Source organism: Arachis stenosperma, chromosome 1 (genome assembly GCF_014773155.1).
Source record: "Arachis stenosperma cultivar V10309 chromosome 1, arast.V10309.gnm1.PFL2, whole genome shotgun sequence".
In the NCBI taxonomy this organism is placed as follows: Eukaryota; Viridiplantae; Streptophyta; class Magnoliopsida; order Fabales; family Fabaceae; genus Arachis; species Arachis stenosperma.
This window is the reverse complement of record NC_080377.1, coordinates 135,990,853-136,005,090: the sequence shown is the minus strand read 5'-3', so window position 1 is coordinate 136,005,090 and position 14,238 is coordinate 135,990,853. Positions and strand designations below refer to the sequence as shown.

General features: G+C 38.4%; 1 non-coding gene across 1 annotated transcript; it reads left to right on the top strand.

Moving 5' to 3' along the window:
• The first annotated feature begins 3,899 nt into the window (after positions 1-3,899).
• LOC130950159 (small nucleolar RNA R71) lies at positions 3,900-4,007 on the top strand. Its single transcript, XR_009073532.1, has one exon. It is a non-coding gene; the product is annotated as a small nucleolar RNA R71 (small nucleolar RNA).
• The last annotated feature ends 10,231 nt before the right edge of the window (positions 4,008-14,238 follow it).

Sequence of the window (14,238 nt, the reverse complement as noted above, 5' to 3'; positions counted from 1 at the left end):
TAATTAATCTGTTATAAAATTCAAAATTCATGCAATTCTTCTCTTTTTCAATTAAGAACATTTTTCATTTAAGAAGGGTGATAGATTCATAGGACATTCATAACTTTAAGGCATAGACACTAAGACACTAATGATCATGTAATAAGACACAAACATAGATAAACATAGGCATAAAAATTCGAAAAACAGGAAAATAAAGAACAAGGAGATTAAAGAATGGGTCCACCTTAGTGATGGCGGCTTGTTCTTCCTCTTGAAGATCTTATGGAGTGCTTGAGCTCCTCAATGTCTCTTCCTTGCCTTTGTTGCTCCTCTCTCATGATTCTTTGATCTTCTCTAATTTCATGGAGGAGGATGGAGTGTTCTTGGTGCTCCACCCTTAGTTGTCCCATGTTGGAACTCAATTCTCCAAGGGAGGTGTTGATTTTCTCCCAATAGTTTTGTGGAGGAAAGTGCATCCCTTGAGGCATCTCAGGGATTTCATGATGAGTGAGATCTCTTGTTTGCTTCATCCTTTTCTTAGTGATGGGCTTGTCCTCATAAATGAGGATGTCTCTCTCTATGTTAATTCCAACCGAATAACAGAGGTGACAAATGAGATGAGGGAAGGCTAACCTTGCCAAGGTAGAGGACTTGTCCGCCACCTTATAAAGTTCTTGGGATATAACCTCATGAACTTCTACTTCCTCTCCAATCATGATGCTATGAATCATGATAGCCCGGTCTATAGTAACTTCGGACCGGTTGCTAGTGGGAATGATTGAGTGTTGGATGAACTCCAACCATCTCCTAGCCATGGGCTTGAGGTCATGCCTTCTCAGTTGAACCGGCTTCCCTCTTGAATCTCTCTTCCATTGAGTGCCCTCTTCACAAATGTCTATGAGGACTTGGTACAACCTTTTATCAAAGTTGACCCTTCTAGTGTAAGGGTGTTCATCTCCTTGCATCATGGGCAAGTTGAATGCCAACCTTACATTTTCCGGACTAAAATCTAAGCATTTTCCTAAAACCATTGTAAGCTAATTCTTTGGGTCCGGGTTCACACTTTGATCATGGTTCTTGGTGATCCATGCATTGGCATAGAACTCTTGAACCATTAAGATTCTGACTTGTTGAATGGAGTTGGTAAGAACTTCCCAACCTCTTCTTCGGATCTCATGTCGGATCTCTGGATATTCACTCTTTTTGAGTTTGAAAGGGACCTCGGGGATAACCTTCTTCATGGCCACAACTTCATAGAAGTGGTCTTGATGCACCCTTGAGATGAATCTCTCCATCTCTCATGACTCGGATGTGGAAGCTTTTGCCTTCCCTTTCCTCTTTCTAGAGGTTTCTCCGGCCTTAGGTGCCATAAATGGTTATGAAAAAACAAAAAGCAATGCTTTTACCACACCAAACTTAGAAGGTTTGCTCGTCCTCGAGCAAAAGAAGAAAGAAGAGAGTAGAAGAAGAAAAAATGGAGGAGATGGAGGGGGCTTTGTGGTTTGGCCAAGGGGGAGAAGTAGTGTTTAGGTTGTATGAAAATGGGATGGTGAAGATGGGTTTATATAGGGGTGGAGAGAGGGGTAGGGTTCGGTCATGTATGGTGGGTTTGGGAGGGAAAGTGTTTTGAATTTGAATGGTGAGGTAGGTGGGATTTTATGAAGGATGGATGTGAGTGGTGAAGAGAATGGTAAGATTTGATAGGTGAGGGGTTTTTGGGGAAGAGGTGTTGAGGTGATTGGTGAATGGGTGAAGAAGAGAGAGAGTGGTGGGGTAGGTGGGGATCCTGTGGGGTCCACAAATCCTGAGGTGTCAAGGATAATTCATCCCTGCACCAAGTGGCGAGCAAAATTGCTCTTTCTGCCAATCCTGGCGTTAAACGTCGGGCTGGTGCCCATTTTTGGCGTTTAATGCCAGCTTGATGCCCATTCCTGGCATTAAACGCCAGTCTGGTGCCCCTTTCTGGCGTTAAACGCCCAGAATGGTGCCATACTGGGCGTTAAACGCCCATTTGCTGCCCTTACTGGCGTTTAAACGCCAGTAAGGTTTTCCTCTAGGGTGTGCTATTTTTCTTTCTATTTTTCATTCTGGTTTTGCTTTTTCAATTGATTTTGTGATTTCCTATGATCATCAACCTACAGAAAACATAAAATAACAAAGGAAAATAGATAAATATAACATTGGGTTGCCTCCCAACAAGTGCTTCTTTAATGTCAGTAGCTTGATAGTGGGCTCTCATGGAGCCTCATAGATGTTCAGAGCAATGTTGGAACCTCCTAACACCAAACTTAGAGTTTGAATGTGGGGGTTCAACACCAAACTTAGAATTTGGTTATGGCCTCCCGACACCAAACTTAGAGTTTGACTGTGGGGGCTCTGTTTGGCTCTGTTTTGAGAGAAGCTCTTCATGCTTTCTCTTCATGGTATCAGAGGGATATCCTTGAGCCTTAAACACAAAGGATTCTTCATTCACTTGAATGATCAATTCTCCTCTGCCCACATCAATCACAGCCTTTGCTGTGGCTAGGAAGGGTCTGCCAAGGATGATAGATTCATCCATGCACTTCCCAGTCTCTAGGACTATGAAATCAGTAGGGATGTAATGTTTTTCAACCTTTACCAAAACATCCTCTACTAGTCCATAAGCTTGTTTTCTTGAATTGTCTGCCATCTCTAGTGAGATTCTTACAGCTTGTACCTCAAAGATCCCTAGCTTCTCCATTACAGAGAGAGGCATGAGGTTTATACTTGACCTTAGGTCACACAGAGCCTTCTTAAAGGTCATGGTGCCTATGGTACAAGGTATTGAGAACTTCCCAGGGTCCTGTCTCTTTTGAGGTAATCTCTGCCTAGTCAAGTCATCCAGTTCTTTGGTGAGCAAAGGGGGTTCATCCTCCCAAGTCTCATGACCAAATAACTTGTCATTTAGCTTCTTGCTCTTCAGTGACATCTTCATCCTCTTCAGAGGAAGAATACTCATCAGAGCTCATGAATGGCAGAAGTAAATCCAATGGAATCTCTATGGTCTCATTATGAGACTTAGATTCCCATGGTTCCTGATTAGGGAACTCATTGGAGGCCAGTGGACGTCCATTGAGGTCTTCCTCAGTGGCGATCACTGCCTCTTCCTCCTCTCCAAGTTCGGCCATGTGGGTCATGTTGATGGCCTTACATTCTCCTTTTAGATTCTTTTCTGTGTTGCTTGGAAGAGTATTAGGAGGGAGTTCAGTAATTTTCTTACTCAGTTGTCCCACTTGTGCCTCCAAATTCCTAATGGAGGACCTTGTTTCAATCATGAAACTTTGAGTGGTTTTGATTAGATCAGAGACTATGGTTGCTAAGTCAGAGTGGCTCTGCTTAGAATTCTCTGTTTGTTGCTGAAAAGATGATGGAAAAGGTTTGCCATTGCTAAACCTGTTTCTTCCACCATTATTGTTGTTGAAACCTTGTTGAGGTCTCTGTTGATCCTTCCATGATAGATTTGGATGATTTCTCCATGAAGGATTATAGGTGTTTTCATAGGGTTCTCCCATGTAATTCACCTCTTCCATTGAAGGGTTCTCAGGATCATAAGCTTCTTCTTCAGATGAAGCGTCCTTAGTACTGCCTGGTGCAGCTTGCATTCCAGACAAACTTTGAGAAATCATATTGACTTACTGAGTCAATATTTTGTTCTGAGCTAATATGGTATTCAGAGTATCAATCTCAAGAACTCCTTTCTTCTGATTCGTCCCATTGTTCACAGGATTCCTTTCAGAAGTGTACATGAATTGGTTATTTGTAACCATTTCAATGAGTTCTTGAGCTTCTACAGGCGTCTTCTTCAAATGAAGAGATCCTCCAGTAGAACTGTCCAGTGACATCTTGGACAGTTCAGACAGACCATCATAGAAGATACCTATGATGCTCCATTCAGAAAGCATGTCAGAAGGACACTTTCTGATCAATTGTTTGTATCTTTCCCAAGCTTCATAGAGGGATTCACCTTCCTTCTGTCTGAAGGTTTGGACTTCCACTCTAAGCTTACTCAATTTTTGAGGTGGAAAGAACTTTGCCAAGAAGGCATTGACTAGCTTTTCCCAAGAGTTCAGGCTTTCTTTAGGTTGTGAGTCCAACCATATCCTAGCTCTGTCTCTTACAGCAAAAGGGAATAGCATAAGTCTGTAGACCTCATGGTCAACCCCATTGGTCTTGACAGTGTCACAGATTTGCAAGATCTCAGCTAAAAACTGATGAGGATCTTCCAATGGAAGTCCATGGAACTTGCAATTCTATTGCATTAGAGAAACTAATTGAGGCTTAAGCTCAAAGTTGTTTGCTTCAATGGCAGGGATAGAGATGCTTCTCCCATAGAAGTCGGGAGTAGGTGCAGTAAAGTCACCCAGCACCTTCCTTGCATTGTTGGCATTGTTGTTGTTTTCGGTTGCCATGTCTTCTTCTTGTTTGAAGATTTCTGATAGGTCCTCTATAGAGAGTTGTGCCCTAGCTTCTCTTAGCTTTCGCTTCAAGTCCTTTAATGTTCAGGGTCAGCCTCAACAAGAATGCTTTTGTCTTTGCTCCTGCTCATATGAAAGAGAAGAGAACAAGAAAATATGGAATCCTCTATGTCACAGTATAGAGATTCCTTGAGGTGTCAGAGGAAAAGAGAAATAGAAGGAAGAGGTAGAAGAATTCGAACTTATCAACAAAGATAGAGTTCGAATTGTGCATTGAGGAGTAGTGTTAGTCCATAAATAGAAGGATGTGAGAAGAGGGGAAGAAATTTTCGAAAATAAATTAAAAAGATTTTAAAAACATTTTGAAAATTTAAGAATGATTTTCAAAAAATATGATTGGGAAAGAAATAAAGTGATTTTTGAAAAAGATTTTGAAATTATAAATCAAAAAGATATGATTGAAAACTATTTTGAAAAATATTTGATTAAAAAGATATGATTGAAAAGTTATGGTTTTTAAAAAAGATGTGATTGAAAAGATATGATTGAGAAACAATTTAAAAAGATTTGATTTTTAAAATTAATGACTTGGCTAACAAGAAAAGATATGATTCAAACATTAAACCTTTCTCAACAGAAAAGGTAACATACTTGAAATGTTGAATTAAATCATTAATTGTTAGCAAGTATCTTTGAAAATGGAAAGAAATTGATTTTGAAAATATATGATTGAAAAGATATGATTTGAAAAAGATTTGATTTTGAAAAATTATGGAAACTTGAAAAAAAATCTGAATTAAAAACAAAATCCTCCCTCTTGTGCCATCCTGGCGTTAAACGCCCAGAATGGTATACATTCTGGCGTTTAACGCCCAAAACTCACCCCTTTTGGGTGCCTGGCTGGGCGTTTAAACACCAGTTTTCCTTCCTCACTGGGTGTTTTGAACGCCCAGCCTTTTTCTGTGTAATTCCTCTGCTGTATGTTCTGAATCTTCAATTCTCTGTATTAATAACTTGAAAAGACACAAATTAAAAAAAATTTTTAAATTTTTAATAATGAGGAATAATCAAAATGAAACTAAGATCAAATAAACAATGCATGCAAGACACCAAACATAGAAGTTTGTATACTATTGACACTAACAAAATGAGAATGCATATGAGAAACAACAAAACATTCAAGACAAGAGAATTTAAAGATCAGAACAAGGAAATCATCAAGAACAACTTGAAGATCAATTAAGACACATGAATGAATTCGAAAAATGCAAGAAGAATAGAAACATGCAATTGACACCAAACTTAAAATGAGACACTAGACTCAACAAGAAACATAAAATATTTTTGGTTTTTATGATTTTGTAATTTTTTTGTGCTTTTTTTTTGAAAATTGAGTGAAAAAGAAAATAAGGGTATCAAAATTCTTAATGAGAATTCTAGGAATCATGCAATGTTAGTCTAAAGCTTCAGTCTAAAGAAATTAGACATGGCTAGTGATGAGCGGATAATTTATACGCTTTTTGGCATTGTTTTTATATAGTTTTTAGTAAGTTTAAGCTACTTTTAGGGATGTTTTCCTTAGTTTTTATGTTAAATTCACATTTCTGGACTTTACTATGAGTTTGTGTGTTTTTCTGTGATTTCAGGTAAATTCTGACTGAAATTGAGGGATTTGAGCAAAACTCTGAAAAAGGCTGACAAAAGGACTGCTGATGCTGTTGGATTCTGGCCTCCCTGCACTCGAAATGGATTTTCTGGAGCTACAGAACTCCAAATGGCGCGCTCTCAACGGCATTGGAAAGTAGACATCCAGGGCTTTCCAGCAATATATAATAGTCCATGCTTTATTCGAAGATTGACGACGTAACTTGGCGTTAAACGCCAAGTTCATGCTGCTGTCTGGAGTTAAACGCCAGAAAAACGTCATGATCCGGAGTTGAACGCCCAAAACACGTCATAACTCAAAGTTCAACGCCAAGAAATGCCTCAGCTCGTGGATTGATCAAGCTCAGCCCAAGCACACACCAAGTGGGCCCCGGAAGTGGATTTATGCATCAATTACTTACTCATGTAAACCCTAGGAGCTAGTCTAGTATATATAGGACATTTATCTATTGTATTAGACATATTTGGTCTCAGTTTGTGTTTATTCTTCATCTTAGGATCATTGATCACGTTAGGAGAGGGCTGGCCATTCGGCCATGCCTGAACCTCTTTTGCTTATGTATTTTCAACGGTGGAGTTTCTGCACACCATAGATCAAGGGTGTGGAGCTCTGCTGTACCTCAAGTATTAATGAAATTCTATCTTCTTTTATTCAAATCTCTTATTCTTATTCCAAGATATTCATTCGTACCCAAGAACATGATGAATGTGATGAGTTAGATAACCCTCATTATCATTCTCACTTATGAACGTGCGTGATTGACAACCACTTCCGTACATGCAAAGAAGCTTGAATGTGTATCATGCAAAGAAGCTTGAATGTGTATCTCTTAGATTCCCAACAGAATCTTCGTGGTATAAGCTAGATAGATGGCGGCATTTATGGGGATCTGGAAAGTCCAACCTTGTCTGTGGTGTTCCGAGTAGGATCCTGGGAATCCGGAAAGTCTACCTTGTCTGTGGTGTCCGAGTAGGATTCCGGTAATGAATGACTGTGACGTGCTTCAAACTTGTAACCTGTTGGGCGTAGTGACAACGCAAAAGAATCAATGGATTCTATTCCAGTAGGGGAGGGAACCAACCGGTGATTGGCCGTACTGTGACAGAGTGCGTGAGCATTAGCTTTCACTGCGAGGATGGGATGTAGCCATCAACCATGGGTGATGCCTCCAGACTGGTTAGTTGTGCGAGTGACAGCCGCATAGGATATTTCCCCGTGAGGATGAAAGTAGCCACAGTTGATGGTGAACCCCTATACAAAGCTTGCCATGGAAAGGAGTAAGAAGGATTGAGTAGAAGGAATAGGAGAGCAGGCGTCCGTGAGCTCTACAGCACCTCCATTCCGCTTATCTGAAATTCCTACCAATGAATCGGCATAAGTATTTCTATCCTTTTTATTTATTATTTAATCCAATAAAATATCATGTTTAAATTCGCCTGACTGAGATCTACAAGGTGACCATAGCTTGCTTCATACCAACAATCTCTGTGGATTCGACCCTTACTCACGTAAGGTTATTACTTGGACGACCCAGTACACTTGCTGGTTAGTTGAACGGAGTTGTGAAGAAAATAAACAGTGCCATAAGAGTATACATCCTTTATAAACAAAATAACAAGTGATCACAATTTCGTCCACCAAGTTTTTGGCACCGTTGCCGGGGATTGTTCGAGTATGGACAACTGACGGTTCATCTTGTTGCTCAGATTAGGTAATTTTTTTTTCAAAAATCTTTTTCAAAATTTTTCTTTTTATTTTTCGTTTTTCAAAACATTATTTTCGAAAAATATTAATAAAAATACAAAAAAATCATAAAATCATAAAAATCAAAAATATTTTATGTTTCTTGTTTGAATCCTATGTTGATTTTTAAGTTTGGTGTCAATTGCATGCTTTAAAATTTTTTCTTGCATTTTTTTCGAAAATTCCATGCATTCATAGTGTTCTTCATGATCTTCAAGTTGTTCTTGACAAGTCTTCTTGTTTGATCTTGATGATTTCTTGTTTTGTGTCTTTTCTTGTTTTTCATGTGCATTTTTGCATTCATATTTTCCAAGCATTAAAGATTTCTAAGTTTGGTGTCTTGCATGTTTTCTTTGCATCAAAATTTTTTCAAAATTGTGTTCTTGATGTTCATCATGATCTTCAAAGTGTTCTTGGTGTTCATCTTGACATTCATAGCATTCTTGCATGCATCTTGTGTCTTGATCCAAAATTTTCATGTTTTGGGTCATTTTTGTGTTTTTCCTTAAAAATTTAAAAATCAAAAAAATATCTTTTCCTTATTTCCCTCCAAATTTTCGAAATTTGGGTTGACTTGGTCAAAATTTTCAAAATTAGTTGTTTCTTACAAGTCAAGTCAAAATTTCAATTTTAAAAATCTTATTTTTTTAAAATCTTTTTCAAAAATCATATCTTTTTCAATTTTTCTATTTTTCGAAAATTTCAAAAATCTTTTTCAAATTATTTCAAAATCTTTTTCTTATCTTTATATGTAATTTTTGAAAATTCACTAATAATTAATGTGATTGGTTCAAAAATTTGAAGTTTGTTACTTTCTTGTTAAGAAAGGTTCAATCTTTAAATTCTAGAATCTTATCTTGTAGTTTCTTGTTAGTGAAGTAAATAATTTCAAAATTTTTGAATTAAATCTTTTTATCTTTTATTTTATCTTTTTCAAAATTTTATCTTTTTCAAAATTTAATTTCAAAATATCTTATCTAACTTACTATCTTCTTATCTTTTCAATTTGATTTCAAATCTTTTTCAATCAACTAACTAACTTTTGTTTGTTTCTTATCCTTTTTCAAAACCACCTAACTACTTTTCCCTCTTCTAATTTTCGAAAATATCTCATCCCTTTTTCAAAAATTCTTTTTAATTAATTAATTGCTTCATGTTTTAATTTTAATATTTTCGAAAAACACTAACCTTTTTCAAAATTAATTTCGAAATCTCTCTTCTCTTTTCTTCTTCTATTTAATTATTTAATTACTAACACTTCTCTTCACCTCTCTTCATTCATATCCTAACATCTCATCTCACATCTCTGCCATCCTCACAGTTGTGTTTTTTTCTTCCACTCTTCTTCTACCCCCTTCTTTTTCTACTAACATAAAGGAATCTATACTGTGACATAGAGGATTCCTCTTTCTTTTCTTGTTTTCTTCTCTTTCATATGAGCAGGAACAAGGATAAAGGCACTCTTGTTGAAATTGATCCAGAACCTGAAAGGACTCTGAAGAGAAAATTAAGAGAAGCTAAATTACAACAATCCAAAAACATCTTTAAGAGAAACAACCTTTCAGAAATTTTCGAACAGGAGAAGGACATGGCAGCCGAAAATAATAATAATAATGCAAGGAGAATGCTTGGAGACTTCACAAAGCCAACGTCCAAGTTTGATGGAAGAAGCATCTCCATTCCTGCCATTGGAGCCAATAACTTTGAGCTTAAGCCTCAACTAGTTGCTTTAATGCAACAAAACTGCAAGTTTTATGGACTTCCATCTGAAGATCCTTACCAGTTTTTAACTGAGTTCTTGCAGATCTGTGACACTGTTAAGACGAATGGAGTTAATCCTGAAGTCTACAGACTCTTGCTTTTCCCTTTTGCTGTAAGAGACAGAGCTAGAGTATGGTTGGATTCACAACCCAAGGATAGCCTGGACTCATGGGATAAGCTTGTCACTGCATTCTTAGATAAATTCTTTCCTCCTCAAAAGCTGAGCAAGCTGAGAGTGGATGTTCAAACCTTCAAACAAAAGATGGTGAATCCCTCTATGAAGCTTGGGAAAGGTACAAGCAGCTGACCAAGAGATGTCCATCTGACATGTTTTCAGAATGGACCATATTAGATATATTCTATTATGGTCTCTCTGAATTTTCGAAAATGTCATTGGACCATTCTGCAGGTGGATCTATTCACCTGAAGAAAATGCCTGAAGAGGCTCAAGAACTCATTGACATGGTTGCAAACAACCAGTTTATGTACACCTCTGAGAGGAATTCCGTGAACACTGGGATACCTCAGAAGAAAGGAGTTCTTGAAATTGATGCTCTGAATGCCATATTGGCTCAGAACAAAATGTTGACTCAACAGGTCAACATGATCTCTCAAAATCTGAATGGATTGCAACATGCATCCAATAGTACTAGAGAGGCAGCTTCTGAAGAAGCTTATGATCCTGAGAACCCTGCCATGGCAGAGGTTAATTACTTAGGTGAACCTTATGGAAACACCTATAACTCATCATGGAGAAATCATCCAAATTTCTCATGGAAGGATCAACAAAAACCTCAACAAGGTTTTAACAATGGTGGACGCACAAGGCTGAATAATAGTAAGCCATATCCATCATCTTCTCAGCAACAGACAGAGAACTCTGAACAAAACACTTCTAATTTAGCCAATATAGTTTCTGATCTGTCAAAGGCCACTTTCAGTTTCATGAATGAAACAAGATCCTCCATTAGAAATTTGGAGGCACAAGTGGGCCAGCTGAGTAAGAAAGTCATTGACACTCCTCCCAGTACTCTCCCAAGTAATACAGAAGAAAATCCAAAAGGAGAGTGCAAGGCCATTGATTTAATCAAAGTGGCCGAATGCACCAAGGAGGAGGAGGACAAAAATCCCAGTGAGGAAGACCTCCTGGGACGTCCCTCAAGCAAGAAGGAGTCTCCTATTAAGGATCCTGAGGAATATGAGGCTCATATAGAGACCATAGAGATTCCTTTAAATCTCCTTCTGCCATTCATGAGCTCTGAAGAATATTCATCCTCTGAAGAGAATGAAGATGTGACTGGAGAGCAAGCTGCTCTATATTTAGGAGCTATCATGAAGCTGAATGCCAAGCTATTTGGTAATGAGACTTGGGAAAGTGAACCTCCCTTGCTCATCAGTGAACTAGATACTTGGATTCAAATAACTCTACCTCAAAAGAAACAAGATCCTGGCAAGTTTCTAATACCTTGCACCATTGGCACCATGAGCTTTGAAAAAGCTCTATGTGATCTTGGGTCAGGAATAAATCTTATGCCACTCTCTGTAATGGAGAAGCTGGGAATCATTGAGGTACAACCTGCCTTGTTCTCATTACAATTGGCATATAAGTCCATAAGACAAGCTTATGGAATAGTAGAGGACGTGCTAGTAAGGGTTAAAGGCCTTTACATCCCTACTGATTTCATAATCCTAGACACTAGGAAGGAAGATGATGAATGCATCATCCTAGGAAGACCTTTCCTAGCCACAGCAGGAGCTGTGATAGATGTCAACAGAGGTGAGTTAGTTCTTCAATTAAATGGGGACTACCTTGTGTTTCAGGCACATGGCCATCCCTCTGTGACAAAAGAGAGTAAGCAAGAAGAGCTTCTCTCAGTTCAGAGTCAAGAAGAAGAACCTCCACAATCAAACTCTAAGTTTGGTGTTGTGAGGCCACAACCAAACTCTAAGTTTGGTGTTATGATCCCATATCCAAACTCTAAGTTTGGTGTGGACCACCATACACTAACATTGACCTGATCACCTTGTGGCTCCATGAGAGCCACTGTCAAGCTATTGACATTAAAGAAGCGCTTGTTGGGAGGCAACCCAATTTTATTTATCTAATTACTATTTTATACTATTTTATTGTTATTTTGTGTTTAATTAGGTACATGATCATGAGGAGTCACGAAAAATTAAGAAAATTAAAAACAGAGTCAAAAACAGAAGAAAAAATTTTTCACCCTGGAGGACGCACGGGCTGGCGTTCAACGCCCAGAAGGTGCATCTGGCCGGCGTTCAACGCCAGAACAGAGCACCATTCTGGCGCTGAACGCCCAAAACAAGCAACAACCTGGCGTTAAACGCCAGGATGGTGCACAGAGAGGACAAACTGGCGCTGAACGCCAGGAACAAGCATGAAACTGGCGTTCAACGCCAGAAACATGCATTACATGGGCGTTGAACGCCCAGAACGTGCACCAATGGGCGTTTAAACGCCAGAATGATGCACGAAGGCACTTTACATGCCTATTTGGTGCAGGGATGGAATTCCTTGACACCTCAGGATCTGTGGACCTCACAGGATCCCCATCTACCTCGCCCTCTATCTCTCCATTCATGGTCATCCCTTCTATTTTTTCATTCACCACTCACTCTTTCCCATAAACCCCACTCACCTTCAAGATTCAAAATTCTTTCCCACCCAATCCCACCCATATAGCCGAATCCATCTCCCCTCACTCTGTTCCATCTCTTTTCTTCTTCTTCTTTTCTTTCTTCTCTTGCTCGAGGGCGAGCAATATTTTAAGTTTGGTGTGGTAAAAGCATAGCTTTTTTTGCTTTTCCATTACCATTAATGGCACCTAAGGCCAGAGAAACCTCAAAGGGAAGACAAAAGCTTCCACCTCTGAGTTATGGAAGATGGAAAGACTAAAAATATAAGCCATCATAGCTCAGTGGTAGAACATGTGGCTGCAAATCAAGAGATCCCTAAGATACCTCAGGGGATAAGTTATCCTCCACACAAATATTGGAAGCAACTAAGGGTGGAACATCATGAGCACTCCATCATTCTCCAAGAAATAAGAGAAGAGCAAAAAGCAATAAGGGAGGAGCAACAAAGGCAAGGAAGAGACATAAAGGAGCTCAAAGAGCACCATTGGACCTTCAAGAAGGCGCCACCCTCACTCAGGTGGATTCATTCCTTGTTCTTATTTCTTTCTGTTTTCGGTTTTTAATTATTGTGTTTATCCATGTTTTGTGTCTTTATTTCATGATCATTAGTATGTAACCATGCCTTAAAGCTATGAATAAATTCCATTAATCCTTCACCTCTCTTAAAAGAAAAATGTTTTAATTTAAAAGAACAAGAAGTACATAATTTTCGAAATTATTATTGAATTTAGTTTAATTATATTGATGTGGTGACAATGCTTTTTGTTTTCTGAATGAATGAATGAACAGTGCATATGTCTTTGAATCTTGTTGTTTATGAGTGTTAAAATTGTTGGCTCTTGAAAGAATGATGAACAAAGAGAAATGTTATTGATGATCTGAAAAACATCATGAAATTGATTCTTGAAGCAAGAAAAAGCAGTGAAAAAGAAGAAGCATTCGAAAAAAAAATGGAGCTAAAAAGAGTATATAGAAAAAGAAGGAGCAGTAGAAAAAGCCAATAGCCCTTAAAACCAAAAGGCAAGGGTAAAAAAAGGATCCAAGGCTTTGAGCATCAATGGATAGGAGGGCCCAAGGAAATTAAAATCCAGGCCTAAGCGGCTAAACCAAGCTGTCCCTAACCATGTGCTTGTGTCATGAAGGTCCAAGTGAAAAGCTTGAGACTGAGTGGTTAAAGTCGTGATCCAAAGCAAAAAGAGTGTGCTTAAGAGCTCTGGACACCACTAACTGGGGACTTTAGCAAAGCTAAGTCACAATCTGAAAAGGTTCACCCAGTTATGTGTCTGTGGCATTTGTGTATCCGGTGGTAATACTGGAAGACAAAGTGCTTAGGGCCACAGCCAAGACTCATAAGTAGCTGTGTTCAAGAATCAACATGCTTAACTAGGAAAGTCAATAACACTATCCGAAATTCTAAGTTCCTAGAGAAGCCAATCATTCATAAACTTCAAAGGAAAAAGTGAGATGCCAAAACTGTTCAGAAGCAAAAAGCTACAAGTCCCGCTCATGTAATTAAATTAATATTCATTGATATTTTGGACTTTATAGTATATTCTCTTCTTTTTATCCTATTTGATTTTCAGTTGCTTGGGGACAAGCAACAATTTAAGTTTGGTGTTGTGATGAGCGGATAATTTATACGCTTTTTGGCATTGTTTTTATATAGTTTTTAGTAAGTTTAAGCTACTTTTAGGGATGTTTTCCTTAGTTTTTATGTTAAATTCACATTTCTGGACTTTACTATGAGTTTGTGTGTTTTTCTGTGATTTCAGGTAAATTCTGACTGAAATTGAGGGATTTGAGCAAAACTCTGAAAAAGGCTGACAAAAGGACTGCTGATGCTGTTGGATTCTGACCTCCCTGCACTCGAAATGGATTTTCTGGAGCTACAGAACTCCAAATGGCGCGCTCTCAACGGCATTGGAAAGTAGACATCCAGGGCTTTCCAGAAATATATAATAGTGCATGCTTTATTCGAAGATTGACGACGTA